General features: G+C 38.3%; 1 protein-coding gene across 1 annotated transcript in view; it reads right to left on the reverse strand.

Annotated features, from left to right (window-relative positions):
• LOC143858502 (Transducin/WD40 repeat-like superfamily protein) overlaps nt 1-16,227 on the reverse strand; it is an 81,315-nt gene extending 65,088 nt beyond the window's left edge. The window contains exon 1 of the mRNA XM_077369140.1: nt 16,216-16,227. The gene's annotated coding sequence lies outside the window, so the exon portion shown is untranslated. The remainder of the gene's footprint in view (nt 1-16,215) is intronic.
• Nucleotides 16,228-19,897: the final 3,670 nt, after the last annotated feature.

The following is a 19,897-nucleotide window of genomic DNA, read 5'->3' on the forward strand; positions in this document are numbered from 1 at the left end:
TTAATACACTTAGAAAAATAGTTTTAAATATGATTTGAAAATATCAAAACATGCAAACATTAAATGCCAAGAGGACTCCTATGCATTCTAAACATATGAACCTTGAGTCTTCTTGATCTTCAGTCTTCTTGGGTGCTTCCTTTGTCTTGAGATAGTCTTTGAACATGTTCTTGTGCTTGTTGTTCCCTTGATTCTTCAATACACCATATGGCTTGAAGGATAACCACCAAGACTTGACTTTCTCTAAGACTAGCCCTTGTTCTTCTTGCTCCAAGTGTTGATATGAATGAAACCTGTCTTAATCACAACACTAGAGCAACCATTAGTAAACTACCATCAATTTGGGTTTGTTGATCACCAAAACAAGAGTGGGATGTACCCTTGGGCTTACATTAGGGCACTACCATATGCCTTTGATGAGCCAACAAACTGTTCCTGTATCTTTTTGCCATAAAGCTCTTAGCCTTTGTCTCATCAGCAGTGCCACCTCAGATATTCTTAGAAATGGAACATTTCATGATCATCAGACTTATTTTGTTTGACTTCATCCATTTCTCATACTTAACCTTTTATATGGATGGCTAGTTTCAGTCAGCATTGCAGGTTTGGGTTCAGAAAGAGCTTGATCTAGGTCCAAGATTCCTAGAACTATCTCTATAAGTTGTTTCCAATCAAAGAGGTTTGTAACATTCGAAGGTACAATTCCACCTATGTTGTTAGTGATTGCAGAGATATTTAAACCTACCAAGACAAATCATGAGTTACTCACCATATAGTATCCAAAATACTGTATGCATGAAAATCAAAAGAAAACTTTACTCATGCCTTCTGGATACTTGACCCATATGGGATCAATTATATGAAGAAATAATGTATCATTGCAATCCCTCCTTTGGGTCGAGATCGCAACATACTAGCTTTCTCTCAAATGGTGAGCTTTAATTTAATTGAAGATTATTTAGGGTAATTGTAAAAAATTTCAAAGAATTTAATCCTTTAGGCTTAAACTCCTTTAGTTTGTTACATTCACATAACCTCTCTTGAAGCGTTCAAATTTATATAGAATGATAACCCACCTTTGGGCATGATCGCCATCTATGTCAATTTGAAGCAACATCTTAAAAAATATTCAAGGAGACATAAAATGATAGTATTCGATTATCATCCAAATTGTATTAATTAGCCCACTTTGGTGGTAGCGTAATTAACCCAATTTAGAAGATTAAACTTTTAGGCCATATTATTTCAATGGAGTTAACCACCTACTTAATCTCCTAGAATTAAACAATGAAAAAGACCAAAAAGTCCAACACATCAATCATTGGAAGAATTGAATTTGTGTAAACCCATATGGCCTTTTGTAATTGATCGTGAAGAATACCCACTTGGGGTCACTAGAAATCTTCTAGAACTCTCTCTTCTCTCTCTCTCTCTCTCTCTCTCTCCATTGGTATTTGTTTACTGTTGTTGAAAGCTTCTTTATTTCTTTTTCCCCCATTGTGTTCTTGGTTGCTTGCTTTCTATTTTGGTGTGCACTCTTTTTGGTTTTAGTCTGGACTCTTTTTTATTGCATTATTAGTTTGATGTGTGTGGACCCCGATCCGAGAGAGGCGGGGGACGAGCCCCCAGAAAGTCTCTCTAGATCATCCACGTGAATGGAGAGCTCTACCAAGGAACTCTAAAAAAGAGTGCCTCTCACACTATGAGTGGCGATGAAAGGTGAGATTCCTCTTGATTCAGGGACTAACCCGGATTCGAGACGTACCTTAAACAAAGAAGAGTCGCCATCCAAGGAAGTAGGCCCTGGATCCCATACTATGTCTGTTGCAATGGATAACCAGAGATATAAAAGAAGGTTCGTGCCTGATTACGAATTTGGAAGGTCCGAAGAGCACCTCATCCGCTCAAGTGCAAACACCTGGTCTCTCTTTTAGCCTAAGGGTTGTCCTAAACAAGCAAATCGGTGTCTCAAATAGATGATAGAATGGAAGGACTCCAAAGAAGGTGTGAAAACCTAAGAAGACTGAGTTAAACCCTACAAGAAGGGAGAAGAACTAAATCAGAAATAAATTCTTGCATTGCTCTTCTCTGAAAGAGTGTGCAGATGAGACAAGGCCTGTCTCTCAAATGAAAATGACCATTAGGATCAATGAGACATGGTCTGTCTCCTAAAAGAGAAGAATTGACAAGAGAATGAGACTGGACGAGTCTCCCTAAATGAGAATGACCATCTAACGAGACACTGAATGTCTCCTATGAAAAGCTCCAAGTAACCTTATCATTGCCTCTGCAATGATAGAAAAAGGTATGGGCGATTAATAGACCGAGTTGGTCTTCAACCAATAAGGGTATTTTACTCGTGAGACTTGGATAGTCTCCTATGGGAAGACTCACCAATGAGACCAAGCATGTCTCCAAAGGATGTGACATTTCTACACGAGACATAGCTTGTCTCCTGAAAGGGTATGACATTTCTACATGAGTCATAGCTTATCTCCTAAAACAGGGCTCTAGATGACTCTGTCATTGCCCGTTCAATGAATAGAAAAACCTAATGTCTAATGGTTTCAAGGTTCTTGTCTAAAAGACTAGGCTAGTCTTTTTAATAAAAGAAGGGAGTGCTACTCGAACTGAACAAACCCCCCAAGAATAAATGGAGGACAAGGCTATGAGACTTAGCTAATGTCCTAAAAAAGGGAAAACTACTATGAGACTAAAATACAGAAGGTCAGTTATATAAGGGCGAGATAAATGCCCTTGAAGAATCTCAACCAGATTTATGGCATCTGTGACTTGGGCACTTGAGTAAGAAAGGTTTGGAGATTTTGGTGAAGAACAATTCTCTTCCAAAACTCAAAGGTACGTCATTAACTCCTTGTGATCATTGTTTAGTTGGAAAACAACAGAAGGTTTCTTTCTCGCATTCAAAATCTAACAAAAAAACTAACATCCTTGATTTAGTTTATTCTGATGTATGTGGCCCTATGACTAAGAAACTTTGTGGTGCATTGTATTTTGTTTCTTTTATTGATGAAGCATCTATCAAAGTTTGGGCCTATGCTATGAAGAGCAAAGATGAAGTATTTGAAATCTTTCAGAGGTTTCATGTTATGGTTGAGAGGCAAATGTCTAAGGCTTTGAAATGTCTCTGCTCGGATAATGGCAGAGAGTATACCTCAAGAAAGTTCAAGGATTATTGTGTGAAGCATGGGATTAGACATGAGAAGATTGTCCTTTGCACGCCACAGCACAATGGTGTTGCAGAAAGAATGAACCGCATAATAATGGAAAGAATTAAAAGCATGCTTCATCGGCTAGGTTACCTAAGGAGTTTTGGGGTGAAGCTATGTGTACAACGTGCTTCTTGATAAATAGATCTCCTTTATCCCCATTAGAAGGAGAGGTGCCAGAAAGAGTATGGACATGCAAAGATGTGTCCTACTCACATTTACGAGTGTTTGGACGCAAGGCTTGTATGCATGTACCTAAGGAGAATCAAAGCAAGCTTGATGACAAGGCAACCCAATGTATATTTTTGGGTTATGGTGATGATGAATTTGGGTATAGGTTGTGGGATCCCAAGGCCAAGAAGCATAGAAGCCACGATGAGGTTTTTCGCGCAGATCAGACGATTTCTGATTTTGGTAAGGAAGAAACACCAAAAGATGTTATATTTGAGCTGCTAGAAGCTCAAGTGCCCTTACCCACATTTGATGATGATGAGCAACAAGTAGGGGTGTAAACGAGCCGAGCCGAGCTTGGCCAGGCTTGGCTCGGCTCGTTAAGCTCAAAAGCTTAGCTCGGGCTCGAACCAGGCTCGGGCTCGGCTCGGCTCGGCTCGGCCAGGCTCGCGAGCCTTACCGAGCTCGGGTTATATTAAGTTCACACCCCTGATCTTCCCTGGACAGCCCTATCTAGCGTAATTTGACTACTTTTTTTACACTATGAGGGGTGGTCCAAGTAACAAATGGGGTTCCAAAAATGAAGTGACATATTTTGCCTCCCCCCTTTCACTCCCTAGACAACCCTGTTAGTGTATATATTAATATATAATATATATATATTTAAATATATTAAATTCTTAACGAGCCTTAACAAGCCGAGCCGAGCCGAGCCTGGCCTAAATCGGGCTCGGTTCGTTAAAGATTCGAGCCAAGCTTTTTTCGAGCCGAGCTCGAGCGAGCTTCCGAGCCCGAGCCAAAATTGACACCCTTAGCAACAAGCTGAAGATGATGAAGATCAGTCTTGGGGTAGTGAGGCCCCTCAAACAGATGAAGATGATGTGCATGAGGACGTGCACGGTGATACTTAGGGCTGCACAAATAACCGGCTAAACCGAACCGAACCGGGCCTTTCGGTTTGGTTTGTTTGGTTTTTTTAGCCATTGTGAAATCTAAGTAGAGACTTGGTTTGGCAACCTAGAGGGGGGGTGAATAGGATATTTATAAAAATTTTACCTTTTGAAAATTTTTACTAATTTCACCCTAGTTTTATCCTTTGGTTAATTAAGTTGAATTAGTTAAGCTTAACCAATTTTCACAAATGTATATAAGCTTAAAAACCCTTGTTTAAACAACCAACTTAATTAGGAGATTTAGTGGGCCAATTAGCAATGTAAAGATATTCACGTTGGATGGTAATGCTAACTCACTCAATTCTAAATAATTAGACAAGCACAAATAAGAGAGTGATAGAGGAAGTGAGAAATTGAGAAATACCAACGCAAGCGACACAAGGATTTATAGTGGTTCGGCCAACGGCCTACTCCACTCTACTCAAGGTCGCACTTGAGGATTTCCACTATTGAGACCTCCACGACGCCCGGCTCCAAGGGAATTAAATGAGGATGCCCTTCCACCTTTACAATGACTCTCCTTCTCCGCCGAGTTCTAAGCGCTTCACCCAAGGGAATTAAAAACAACGGAAGCCCTTGCCACCGATCGAATAAAGAAGAAGAAGAAGTATTAGCCTCTTACTAGGCTTGATTACAAGTTGGAGCTCCAAGGATGCTCTCAAAGATAAACAAGTTTAAACCTAACCAATCTCAATTGGATTTTCTCAAAGTCAAGGCACAATGAAGGATTGGTGAGAGATTAACCCAAAAATGATTCACAAATGGATTTCTAGGGTTTATTAGAGTTGGACAATGTTCCTCATGTGTTTTGGACCCTTGAATGGGTATATATAAAGTCCCAACTCCATGTGACCGTTTGGGGGGTAAAACAGTCAAAACTGGGTCAAAAATTCAACTAGCCGTTGCACTACAACGACTATATTTTTTTTTTGAAGAAAAACATTTCTCGGAGTTCCGAGCAAATTCTCGGAGTTCCGAGAATTCAAACAGAGCTTTTAATTTTAGAATCTGGACCATTTCTCGGAGCTCCAAGAATGTTCTCGGAGCTCCGAGAATGTTCTCGGAGTTCCGAGACTGGATTTCCAGCAAACACTGTTTCATTTGAAAAATTCATATCTCCCTCATTTCTCTTCGGATTTCGATGTTCTTATACTCTATGGATATGAGAAAAATGAGAGCTATTTGTTAAAAATATTTTTAAAAATATTTGAAAATGTTTTAAATAAGTTTTGATAGGATTTAGTTGCTGGTCCGGGTTGTTGCTTCGGAACTCTGTTTTGTTCATTCTTGTGTTGAATGCCATATGGGTCCCAACATGTTGGTACACCACCATGGCCATTCACTTATCCCTTTAAGTCCATAAAGGGTGTGTTAGTCTCTTTGAAAAACATAGTTTTAGGGGTTTAAACAATGTGCCTTGACAAGAAAATATGCAAGAGAGATAGGAATACATTCTACCCTTTCTATCACTCTCTTGAACTCTTCTTTTGAGCTGGGATCTTCTATGGTTGAGCTTCCATGCTTGACATCTTCAAGTTGTGGTACAAGCTCCTTGGTCCTTTGCATTAGGTTCTTGATCCTCCAGCTTTGGCCTTCATGATCTTCTCTGTATGTTCAATGCTTGATATGGATGATGTTGAGCTTCTCCTTGGTGGATCCTCCAAGGTGTGATTTGTCCAAGAATGCTCTAGCTCCTTTGTCCATTGGTTGGTTCATCTTCAAGCATAGGCCAACAAGGTATGTGCTAGTATGATTTGATTTGTGTAGGACCTGTCTAAAGCAACACTCAAGGCAGATGATTAGTCCATAAACGACTAATCAATTTGCGTTTGTTAATCATCAAAACAAGGTGATTGAATGAACCCATGGGGAACCCTTGGGCTTACACATTGGTTCGGTCGCGGTTATGAATTTTACTAAACCAATGGGATAAGTTCGGTTTACGGTTTTTTATTTTTAATCCGAAAAACCGAACCGAACCGATGGCAGTTTTGCCATTTGAGTTATAATTTATAAAGCGTTGTAAATCAAAGGGCCAGTTTGCCACCTATACTTATTTTGGGTGTCCCAAGTAAAGAAAAGGGGTGGATAATATATCACTTCCCTTTGGATTTACGGGAATACACCAATATGGGTTACTTTGTGGCTTTTGAGCAAAAAAACCCTAGCCAACTTCTCTTCTCGTTGAGTTTTTTTTTCTCTCCCAGAACTCCGACTATTCTTCTCTCCGAGTTTTTTTCTCTCCCAAAAAACCCTCTACGAGTTATTGCCGAAGAAGAAGAAGAAGAAGAAGAAACAGGTAAATTTCTCTTCATTGTGATTTTTTTTCCGGCTATTTCTCATAATTTTGGTTAGGGTTTCTATTCCAGTTATGGTTTTAGGGTTTCATTCGGTTTTGGTTAGAGTTCTTCCACTATGTCACTAGGTTTTGGTTTATTAGGTTTTCATTCAGGGGGTGTCAAAAGCCTCTTCTTGTAAATGTATCACGAAACTTATAAGCCCTGATTTTTATTTTTATTTTCATTTTGTTAGCTGTCTTTTTTTTTTCATTATACAATGTGATACGTTAATTTTGCAGCAAAAAACGGATAAACTGTGAACCGAACCAGTCAAAAATCAGTTTGGTTCGGTTCAGTTATACTCCCCATCGGTTCGGTTACAGTTTGGAATTTTCCCAAACCGATGGGATCTGTTCAGATCAAGAAATCTCCATAAACCGAATCGGACCGAACCATGTGTAGCCCTAGTGATATTGAGCAAGGGGAGACGCCCTTTCAAGAAGAGCTATCTATGCTGAGAAGATCGGAAAGTGAAAGAAAGACCTTGACGAGATATCTATCATCAAGTATGTGACACTCACAGAAGGTGAATTAGACAGTTTCAAAGAAGCTATGACACATGAGCATAAAGAACAATGGCAAAAGGCTATGTAAGAAGAGCTCAATTCCTTGCATAAAAACAAAACCTATGAGTTTGTTGAGTTGCCAAAGGGTCGAAACGCTTTGAAGAACAATTAGGTATTCAAAGTGAAGAATAAAGATGACAAGAAGAATATGAAGTACAAAGCAATGCTAGTTGTGAAAGGATTTCGGCAGAAAAAGGGTATTGACTTTGATGAGATTTTTTCTCTCATGATGTCTTCCATTTGCTCTATCTTAGGTCTACCTGTTAGCCTAGACTTAGAAGTTGAACAACTAGATGTCAAGACTGATTTCTTGCATGGAGACTTGAATGAAGAAATCTACATAGAACAGCCAGAAGGTTTTCATGTAAAGGGCAAAGAGCACATGGTTTGCACGTTCAAGAAGAATTTGTATGGTTGAAGCAAGCTCCAAACAGCTGTACAAGAAGTTCAATTAATTTATGGTTGATCAAGGGTACAAAAGAACAGCTGCAGATCATTGTGTGTATGTCAAAAAGTTTCCTAATGGTAATTTCATTGTTCTCTTCTTATATTTTGATGATTTGCTTATTGTTGGTCAAGATGCTAACCTGATTGACAGGTTAAAGGAAAGATTTGAACCAAGTCTTTGACATGAAATCTTAGGGCCTTTAAAACATATTTTATGCATGACGGTCAAGCGTGATAGAAGAAACAAATCACAAGAAAAGTATATTGGGAAAGTGATTGAAAGGTTCAATATGAAGAATGCCAAGCCCATCAGTACTCCCATAGCTGGTCACTTCAAGCTGAGTAAGAAGTTATCTCTAATCAGTAGTGAAGAGAAGAAAGAGATGGAGAAGATTCCCAATGCGTCAGCCATAGGGAGCATAATGTATGCTATGGTTTGTATGAGGCCCGACATAGTATATGCTACCGGTGTAGTTAGCAGATATTTGGCAAATTCGGAAAAGCAGCATTGGGAAGCTGTAAAATGGATTTTGAGATATCTAAGAGGCACTGCAAAACAATGCTTATGTTTTGGAAACACATTACCCAAGGTGGAAGGCTATAAAGATGCAGATATGGCAGGAGATATATACAAGAGGAAGTGTACTTCAGGATACCTTTACTTTTGTAGGGGGAACCATATCATGGCAATCGAAGTTGCAGAAGTGGCAACCATTGTCGACTACAGAGGCAGAGTATATTGCTACCACAGAAGCTTGTAAGGAGATACTTTGGCTGAAGCGTTTTCTTATAGAGTTGGGTTTGGACCAGAAGGAATACATTATCATGTGCGACAGTCAGAGTACCATTGATCTGAGCAAGAATGACACTTACCACTCCAGAATGAAGCACATTGATTTGCGGTACCACCAGATTAGAGATATTTTGGAAAATGGGTTGATGAAGATTATGAAGATTCACACTGATGGAAATCTGTCAGACATGATGACGAAGACAGTGCCAAGGGAGAAACATGAACTATGCAGAGCTATGGCAGGCATGGGTGCCACGTGAGCATCCAGTTCAGAGATCCTCCTTCATGGGGCTGGAGGGGGAGATTGCTGTGGGGTCCATTCCCATGTAGGCTCCCACTCCCAACATGCAAGTCTCTTAAATCAGAGAGAGTCGTGAAGGGAGTTTAACGGTAAAAAAAAAAGTAAAAACGAGAGAGGAGAGAGAGGCGAGAAGAAAAAGGGTTTTCTCTTGTGGCATTCTAGGGTTTGCTTTTGGCTAAATCCTAAAGGGGGTTTGGAAGCCCTAATCTCCATTGAAGGTTGAAGTCTTTGAAAAGGAGAAAGAAGAGGGAAGTAGAAGGAGCCAAAACTTTAGGGTTTTGAAGTGGCTCTTGGAGAAGAAGAAGAAGAAGATATCTCACACTTGGTTCCTTGAGGTGAGAAAAATTCTCTTGCAAGGGGTTTGTGAGGCAACCCGTATTTCTTCCAAGATTTTATTGTTTCTCTTCTATTATTGTTGTATACCTCAAGTTTTTGGGAAAACTTGAGAAGAAAGACTTCGTATTTCTCTTTCCTTAGTGGATTTCTTTCGGAATTTGTCCCGTGGTTTTTCCTTTCACATCGGATGGTTTTCCACGTTAACTCTTGTGTTCTTGATTTATATGGTGGATTGCTATCTTTGTGCTTTGTGGTTTTTCTTGTTCATGGCTAGTTTCTTGATTCAAAGATAGAAGGGGGGATTTATCTGCTGCTGTCAATCCGTGTTTTCCCCAACAGGTACTGGGTAGGTGTTTTTTTTTTCAAGCAGTGAAGAAATAAAAAAAGGGTGAATGGTTAAATTTCATCCCAAATTTTAGCGTCTTGTACATAGTAGTCGAAAACTCCTTGGGCAGGTGGGAAACTCGTTTCCCCTAAAGTGCATTTCGGAAAGGTGGGAAACTTGTTTCCCCTAAGAGATGGGAACCGAAATGCATGAGAAACATATAAAGAACTTATATGAAAGATGTGAGAAAAGTATGGAAAACTTGTAGAAAACATATGTAAAACATGAGGGAAATATGTGTGAAACTTACGAATTTTTTTAAAAAAATAACACACAAAAAAATAATTATGAAATAGATATTAAAATGAAAGACAACAACGTATACCATAATAAAAACTAAAAGTATGAAATATCCAAATAAAAATTTGAACTTAACAAAAGTTAAATCTACAATGCCATATATTTCATGTTTTCCTTGTGTTTCACATGCGTTTTCATTAACGATTCTCCATCGATTCTGAAACGTTTCTAATGTGTTTCATAAGACATTTTTCATATGATTTTTTTATTGTTTTTTCATTTCTCGTTTCCCCTCTTCTTTTTTCTTGTGTTTCCCGTTTCCGTTTTTCGTTTCACTTCCCGAATATGTTTCCCACCCTGTCAACTATGGTCTTACCTCATCTAATCTGCTTATGGTTTTTTATGGTGAACATGTAAAAGTAATCCAATTTTACCCTCGAACGTGGAATTACTGAAATCCGATGGAGAATCAAGACTGGTCTTCCCTGCATCTGGCACAACCAAGCAAGAAAAACCCATTTGTGAACCTCAAAAAGGAATACAATGGGATCTACCCGTAGAAAGAGCTTATCACGTTCTTCCAATCTGCAACCCTTCCAATTTTCCAAAGGACTGCACAACTGTTCATAAAGGTAGACCCCTACTTGCTTATGCTAGCAAATGCCATGGTCACATGGATAGAAGCTTGGGACGAGCTCAACCCATCTGGAAATGCAAAACCCCAAACCCAACTGCCTAATGGCACTCTTGTTAGAGAATTAAATCAAATGAAGATCAAATCTCCTCAGATTTGATTTGATTGGGCGATATTGAGTAGTTGGGTTAGATTAGGCTAGTGAATTAGATTAGGTTTATCTCTTTCCCTTCTTATCATGATCTCTTTCTATGTTTATCCCTATGGGTGTTTTATATAAACACACATTAGGGCTCTTTGTAAAGCATCTAAGAAATTCAAGAATTAGTGAAATTTCTGAAGTTTATCATGATATCAGAGCAGGTCGATCAGACCTTGCCTTGATCACAACACGAGGGTTGTTGTTTTCCAGCGGACGGCTGACCTAGCCGTCCGCCTGGTATTTGTAGAGCTCTAGATTCTTATTACCAACACTTTTTAATTCTTCTCTCATTTGCTACTACTACTATTGTTCATTGCCCTTGTCGCTACCAACCATCACCAACATATGTACTCAAGTCTTTGCATCTGAGATCGCCCTATCACAGCTTGGCTAGTTTGCATCCTCTTTTCATCATTTTCCCAATTTCTAGAGTTCTCTGAAAGCCCTTCTGCCCAAGATTGAGAAAGGAGCAACAAAGAGGTGAGATGGCAATAATGCCTAAAAAAAATGGTTGAAGTTTGTGACAGGTGATGTAAAGAAGAGGATTGAATTTATATCCAACTTTCCTTAGAGTAGTGTCCGGTGGACAACTTTCTTTCATACTAAATTTTATCCAACTTTCCTAATAGTTGTCAAGCGGACGCCACTTTCTTTGATACATCCTTACCCAAAGTTGATAAAGTCACCCCTTCTCTTTACCATGGATTCGATAGTGGTATTCTCTTCCTTTGTCTTTTATTCAACTTCAACCTCATGATTTTGATAGTGGCACCCCTCTTTCCTTTACCTTTTAGCAAACATGCAAACCCAAAATTTGATTTGCACACCCAAAGAAATATTTCATAATCCACCTAAATACATGCTTTTCTAGTGGATATTTGCGGTTAGCTTTCAAGCCGTTTGTTGCCGTTTCTTTTCATCGATGTTTCTTTTTTATCTTTCTTTTTTGTCTTATTTCAGTTGATGTACCTTTCTTAAGATGCGTGCCTGAAATATTGACCCCTCACCCTTTTCAGTTGAGGTGCTTCATTTCTTTTGCAGTGCGTGCTTGAAAGAGTTTTTATTTCCATGAGGATTGGTACTTGCCGACCCATGTGTCTGGCACATCAAGGCACCCTTTCGCCCATCGAGGCTTTGGTCCATTGTGGCCCATTTCCAGAAGGTTCGGTATTCAAAACCGACCTAAAGACTCGCCCATTCCAGCTCGAGTCCAATTCAGTTCTTTGAGGCTCTGCGCAGTTCATCTTTCATGCGACACATTCTTCATCAGCAATATCAACGACAGGCGGACATCAATGTAACAATGTGCATAAAAAAAATTTACATTTCGTTTTGGGGATATCAATTGTAATTAAACGTATATCGATTTTCAATCCATATACGTTTGAGGGGGCATGTTAGAGAATAAAATCAGATTAAGATCAAATCTCCTCATATTTGATTTGATTGGGCTATATTGAGTAGTTGGGTTAGATTAGGCTAGTGAATTAGATTAGGTTTATCTAGGGGTGTAAACGAGCCGAGCCGAGCCGAGCTTGGCCAGGCTCGGCTCGGCTCGTTAAGCTCAAAGGCTCGGCTCGGGCTCGAACCAGGCTCGGCTCGGTCAGGTTCGGCTAGGCTCCCGAGCCGCTCGCGAGCCTATCGAGCTTGGGTTATATTCGAATATCAAATGGACGGTTTGGATTATCACAGCAAAGAGAAAGAGTAATCATTACGGAAAAAAAAAGTAAAAAAAGAAGTAATCATTACGGGAAAAAGTATAATAGCAGCGAATGTATAAAGTTTTAAATGGAAAATTATCAAAAAATGGTTAAAAATTATGACAATTACAAAAAAAATACAATTAAAAGGTAGTAAGTTATGACATTTACGGAAAAAAGTCATGATTACGGAAAAAAGTCATGATTATACGTCAGCTGTATTATATTTATATTATATTTACGACTATTTATATTATATTTAGGAATACTTTTTTATATGGGTTTTTCTTAACGAGCCGAGCCGAGCCTGGCCTCATTCGTGCTCGGCTCGTTAAGCTTAACGAGCCTAGCAAGCCGACTCGGCTCGGTAAGGATTCGAGCCGAGCTCGAGCCGAGCTCGAGCGAGCTTCCGAGCCCGAGCCAAAATTGACACCCTTAGGTTTATCTCTTTCCCTTCTTATCATGATCTCTTTCTATGTTTATACCTACGGGTGTTTTATATAAACACACATTAGGGCTCTTTGTAAAGCATCTAAAAATTCAAGAATTAGTGAAATTTCTAAAGTTTATCAACTCTCTGATAGAGAAGAAAGTCCGATTGAACTGTTTTGTAACTATTTTTTTCTTCCCCAGTAATTGCACAGTTGTTAGAGAGCGCATTTGAACACTCGATGGGATAGAACCGCAATCCCTTTCTCTTTCCCTCTTTCTTTAGCTCTGCTAGGGTTTCTTCACTCAAATGCAAAAATCAGATCCAGAGCGAGTGATGATGAAGGAGGTAAGTAGCAACAGCATTGAAAGAGCACAATCGGAGCTCCGGCGGATTGGTCGGAGAAGAGCTTGAAAACGGCTAGATCTTGGATTTTGGAAGCTTCAAATGAAGAAATTCAAGGATCTAGTAAAAATGATCTCGATGTTTGAGACAGAGGAATCAAGAAGATGATTTTAACTAGGTACAAGCTAGAACTTGATCCGCCGGATTCCGGCGAGCATTGCCTGAGAAGATGAAGACCCGGCGAAAATCCCTTTCGTCTCTCTCCCCTTCTCTGATTTCTGTTTTCAACGAAAAAAATTAGATCCCTCCTCTGCGAAATGAGGCTTTGCTTCTATTTTTATACTTCTTTCTGAAGTGATATTGGCACTTCTCTTTATGATCGGCGCGCAAATACCCAAAATTTGACAGGCACACAACGGTACCATGTCTTTTCCATCCATTGCAAGTGTAAATCTACCCCACTTCCTCTCTACTAGACAGCCCCATTGATTTTTGTAGTTGGATAATTCTTCTTCTCCTCGATCTCAGCCATCCATCCATCTTGTGTGGCTGAGATGATTTCATTTTACATTATTATGAAATGAAAATTGCTAATTCTTCCCAAGTTCAGCCCCCTTAATTTTTGTCCTACTATAAAGGGTGAGTGTCCGTGGTTAAAGTAGCCACAGATGAGAGCAATGGGAAGTAGCAACAGTAGATGAACACCCTTCTCCTCCCTCTGATTTGTTTGGTATGAAATTGAAAACCTCTCCTTCAAAATCTAATCGGATGGTTTTTTTATAGCTATGATTACTTTGCTGATTTTGGTATACCCTCTTTTGATAATTGCACCTTGCACTTGTCTTTTCCTCTTTTGGTTATATAGACAGCCCCTATAAGTGTACTTTTCTTAATCTTTTACCTTATAAGGGGGAAGTTTACCACCTCCAAAGCTTTGGCTTACCTCACACAGTTGCCCTCCCCTTTGATCAATATGAGCCGTCCAACTAGTAGGTAATAAGAAAATTATGCACCTTAAATGATAATGACACCCACTATCTTTCTCACTCTTTCTCATTAATGATATTAGCACATACACATTGTGATATTAACACCACTCATCTTGAGGATTTCACCCCCTTCCTCTCTTGATTAGATGTACATGGAAATTTGGTAAGGGCACTCTCTTGCCTTGATAAACCACCCTCCATTTTTAATGATACATACTCTTTCTTCCTATGGACAACCCTCTTGAAATAACGCACCCTCCTTTATGAGTTGATATAGGTACTTCCTTTGTCTCAATAATACACCCTTCTTCTACAATATTGATAACGACACAAACTTGGCTAGCCTTTTCCAGCGTTTTTTCATCCGATTGCCATGAAAATTCCTAAGGACTTTTGCAAAAATGTTAAAAACCTTTCAAAGACATCATGCCCGTCGAAAGAAATGGTAAACTAGTCAGAATTTGGACCCTCTCTGTATTCGACTTTGATTCCTCAAGAATTTATTCATCTATGGGAAGAAGGGTTCGGTCAAAATGGGGTGTCCACAGTGTGACATTGGTTTATATTTGTTTTGTCCTTGATAGGATTAGTTTCTGATTTTCCATATGAGATTTTGGTTTCTGCTCTTATGTGCATTCTGTCTTACATAAAATTTAGATTTTGCTTAGATTTAAGGGTATATGAAGGTGCCGTTTGCGTTTTTTTGTTTCGGTTATTTGTAGGTTCTTAGTTCCATTACTCTATACTTAGATTGCCCGTTGAAAATCATTTATCACATTCGGCATCGAGGTATACCATGTTTCTTGTTCAAAATGATTATCTACAAAACAATTAATTGATTCAAGGATTTTTTTTCCATTCTCGAACAATTTGAATGATTTTTTCATCTTTCGACATACTGTTTAATTTGAAAAACAGTTTAAAAGCATATTTTTTCCTTGCCCCTTGCATTGCACGGGTCAGCAACTAGTTACAATACAATAGTAGAGAGTTTGATTACGAGCAATGAAATGGGTCTTGCAAGGCCACATAAAAATGCCATAAAATCCCCATAGCAAGAACACTGTAGCAAAGGCATTGAGCTCTTCACATTCGCTCTTCAATGACAGTTTAAAATGGCAATTTCATAATTAGAACTTGTGACTCTTAACCGTGGTTAGAAAGGTAGTATTTTTTACCGTGTTTAGCAAACTAGTTGCACGGGAACGAAAAACAAAGAATAAAAAAAACTTAGATGCTAAAAAAAACCTAAAATCATTAGCCGTCAATATGCACACACCTGTTAAAGCTTGATGCTCAGAAAAAAAAATGTAAAATCAGAAAGGAAAAAAAACCGAAACAGGGAAATGGAGTTCTTCGGAGAATGAATGAGAGGAAAAAAATTAAACTGATGGAGATAGAGAGAGAAAAATAAAAAGTGCGCATTAAAAGAAAGCATGTCCTAACTAATGTCAGTCATAAAGTTCATATATTATGTACTATTTATATTAAAAAAAGGGGAAGCTACTAAAAACCATGGTTTTAAATCTCGACCGAAATCTGAAATTTCGGACTGAAATTTCGGTGGAGACCAACACCGAAATCACGAAAAGCCGAAACGATATTTTATTTCGGTTCCGGCAGAAATTCCAGAATTTCGGTCGAAATTTCGATTTTCCAAAATTTCACCCAAAAAACATGTTTTTTTAATTAATTTAATATTTCACCGAAATTTTGACTGAAATTTAATATTGAATAAAATATACTTTTCTTTGTTTTGCCAAGTTTTAGCCGAAATCGAAACCGAAATTTTAAACCATGCTAAAAACCCCCAAGATCAAAACTTATATACAAGAATTGCCCCGAAAAAATCTTAATTACCAATTCTCCAGTTTTGTGCCTTAAATAACTTTCAAAATTCTTCTCTACTGATTTTACCCTTAATTACTTAATAGAAAATAACAAATCCCTAAAATCTCCCCATCTCTTTCAGTCAATAATGGTAACGGTAATCATTTTGAAAATACCTCTCTCTCTCTCTCTCTCTCTCTCTCTCTCTCTCTCTCTCTCTCCGCAATAGCTAGAAGATAAACTTTAAAGACTGAAGAAATTTGTTCGTACGTGGACCCACATCCACTAACTAGGTGACTGCTATAAGAGGTGTTGCATTTTTGCAAGTAGTGAGGTGCTAAACATGTCTATGGAAGATAATCCCTCAAGACCATCAAAAGTGTACAACTCTTTATATAGGTCCAAACACACAGATGTGGACCCCGATCCTGAGGAGGCAACGAGGAAAACGGGTCCCCCGTCGGTCCTTTGGATCTTCTACATGAAAGGAGAGCTCTACCAAGGAACTCTCGAAATAGGTGTCACCCTCATAGCATAGCACGAGTGGCGAAATATACAAGAGATACCTCTTGATCCAGAGCCAAGGCTCGAAACCAAGACATACCTAAAATAATATAGAGTCGCCATCCATGGATAGGCCATGGAACCCAAAAAATAAATGCTCTGTTTGCAATGGATAACCAGAAATAAAATGGCTCGTGCCTGATTACGAGTTAGGAAGGTCCGGAGAGCATCCAACTCGCCCGAGCGAACTTGGTCTCTTATGCCATTTATTTATTAGCTTTGAAGAGTTTTGGGCGAAAATCATGTGAGATGAGAACAAATATCTCCGAGAAAATGTCTACCTAAACATGCATGTCCCAGGGATGGGTAAAAGAAAATAAGCATCTAAGTCCTAACTCATCACATCTAATCCTAACTCAACACATCTAAGAAAGCGGTAAACATAAGCATGCATAACTACAGCTAAACAGGTGATAATAAATATAATGAGCAGATATGATGAGATATAATAAACTGGAAAAGCAATAAAAGACTACAACTAAGCATGTGATGCAAATAAAGAAAATGGTAAAGAGCTATGACTAAACATGTGAGATAGTAATAAGGAAAACTGTAAAGAACTATAGCTAAATATGTGATCAAAACAGTAATAATACTACAGCTAAGTATGTGAGAGCTACAACTAAGCGTGAGTAATCGAATAAAGAAATAATCTCGGTCCAAAAGAAAATGCACAGTCACGGTTCTATGCAAGAAATAGTGATAACCACAAAACCCTAAAACACTAGCAACAAACCCTAAGACTCTAAATTATTTTTCGGGCCCAAAGCTTCGGATGGTCTAATGTTTATCCAAAGTCGCCTACGTATCCCTGCCTCATAAGAATCAAGGCAACGTAGTTCTTACGTGCCTATTCTAAACTATGATGCCTAAGACATTTAGGACCACTACCCTAGATTCGATCAACTAGACTCGACTAGTTTTTAAAGCTTCTTGAGCGATATTTAAGTTCAAGTGGATTGTAGATTTTAAGATACCCTATATGCCCTAACTAAATGTAAGTTAGTTCTAGACTAATGCAGGTAGGCCCTACATCCTATGTGCAACTAGGCTGTGTGTCCTAAGAAAAATAATGGGATCACTAACGCATCCTAAATCTTGTCATCAATCGGCGATGTGGATCGCCAATTGATCGGACAGAGGCAATGACAGACTCCTAATAAGGACAAACTTCTAACTCTAAAACAAACACACAACAACTAAAACACTCTATTTAGGACCAAACTCCTAACTCTAAAAGAAGACCTTTTCGAAAATAGGTTTATTGTAAAAGGTTTAAAAGACTTTCAAAAGTTTTATTTATAAAGTTTGAAATGTTTATTTTGAAAGGTTTGACTGGACTTAGGATAAGAATCTCAAGTTGCTTACGTACCTCGTGAGAGAGGATCAAGCCAACGTAGTTCGAAAATAAACTTTCCTAACTACTCCTAAAACTTTAACACTTTAGATGATTTTGAAGTTTTTCTAGTTTTCAAATGTTTCAATGTTTTTGAATTTTGAATTTCTAATGTTTTTAGATTTTTAAAATGATTTACACCCTTTTGGTCAAAGGCCAAAGGAAACAAACAAAGCAACACCCTAGGGCAAAACCTAGGGCTAGAAAAGAAACGCTAAACAAGTAAACTCACCAAAAGTGAAATGATTCCAAAACGAGTAAATTAGTGTCCCAAGAACATAAAAATGATCTAAGATCCCAAGTAAGCAAAGCTCTAATAAGACTGAGTTAGTCTATAACAACAAAGAGTGACAACAACACTAAGGACAACTCCTAACTGACAACGCTAAAGAGGGGGTGTAAATGAGTCAAATACTCTTTAATAACGCTACCAAAATGGGGGATACATAAGTCAAAGACTCACTAATAACGTTACCAATATAGGGGTACATAAGTCAAAGACTCACTAATAGCGCTACCAAAAATAGACGTACATAAATCAAAACATGACTCATAAATGAAAATAAGATAAACAAGGGTGCCAGTGAGACTAGGCAAGTCTCCTAGACACAAAGGTGGGCTCCAAGTATTCCTATCATCGCCCTTGCAATGGTAAATAGGAGTATAGAAAACTAACAGACTATGTTGGTCTTCAACTAGTAGGGGTTCAACTTATGAGACTCGAGGTAGTCTCCCAGTGTAACTCGATAATGAGACCAAAATGGTCTCCTAAATGAAAAAATTTACCAATTAAACAAAGAATGTATCCTAAGAGGGCTCCAGATGATAAGGCTTGTCTCCAAAGGAGAACGGCCTACTGAGACAAAACATGTCTCCTAATAAGACTTACATGATTTGGAGAGTTTTGATATGATGTAAGTGATCCTATAAGTTTAGATGTCTAGGTTATCAATGAAGCTCAAACAAGTGTGTTCGTCGTTTGTCTCTAACAAGGTCCTAGCATCTTTTAATTATCATTCCAACATCTTTTATTTCAGTTTTGAGTTCCACTTGCATGCATTTAACATTTTTGCATCACAAAGCATTGCACAAAGCATGGAATTCAAGGCATCTAAACATAACAAGACTCAAAATAATTAACTTTAGTATGAATAAAAGCATATAATATGTATAATATCAGAAACTAAACTCAAAACGTTCAAAGCATTTCATCCCATCCATCACAAACTAGGCTAAGTAAGAATCCAGCATCAAAAGCATGCATTTGCATTCTACATGGAAGCTGAAATTTTTTATTGAAAATCACACTATCCAAATGGCAAAACTAGTAAAGATGATACATATAACCGTTGTAGGGTACACATCAGGGAACATTTGATTAGTTATGTACTTTAGACGATTCTCGCTGGAAGTGGCCGGACAATGGTCATCTTTAGGCTGATTTCAGATTTCATTTATGCAGTTTTGTTTTGAAAAGTTCCAATTTTGTTTTGCAAAACAGAGAAACCAAAACACATTTTTAGAAAAAGTGTTCAAGACCAAATTTTTAGAAAATTCATTGAGAAAAATTTTACGAGTTGACAACTCTGGCTAGATCTGGCCGGAAGTGGCCGAAAAAGGCCATCTCCGGTCACGCCACAAGCTGGAAATAAGGGGTTTTTGGCTGAAATCTTAAAAATATCATACCTTTTTCATTCCTTGGCCAAATTAGGGCCATGATATGTCCAATTGAAGGTATTGAAAAGATCTACAAATTTTATGTGTATCACTATTGCGAATTCTAACAAGAATTTAGCGACAATTCACAAATACAAATCTGGACAACATGTATTTTTGAAGTTTCTCAACATCTTACAAGAGCATTTCACATCAAAGCCCTAGATCTATTCTAGGTTTCACTAGATATTCACATCACACACATATTAACACATATATTTTTTAATTCTAAAGCCTAACACATCAGATCTAAAGATTTTCACAAAAATCATCCAAGAATTCACCATTTTAACCTAAATTTTCAGCTGAAATCTTAGAATTGGCATAACT

Source organism: Tasmannia lanceolata, unplaced genomic scaffold (assembly GCF_043159265.1).
Source record: "Tasmannia lanceolata isolate RefF3 unplaced genomic scaffold, GAP_Taslan_0.1 ptg000026l, whole genome shotgun sequence".
NCBI lineage: Eukaryota > Viridiplantae > Streptophyta > Magnoliopsida > Canellales > Winteraceae > Tasmannia > Tasmannia lanceolata.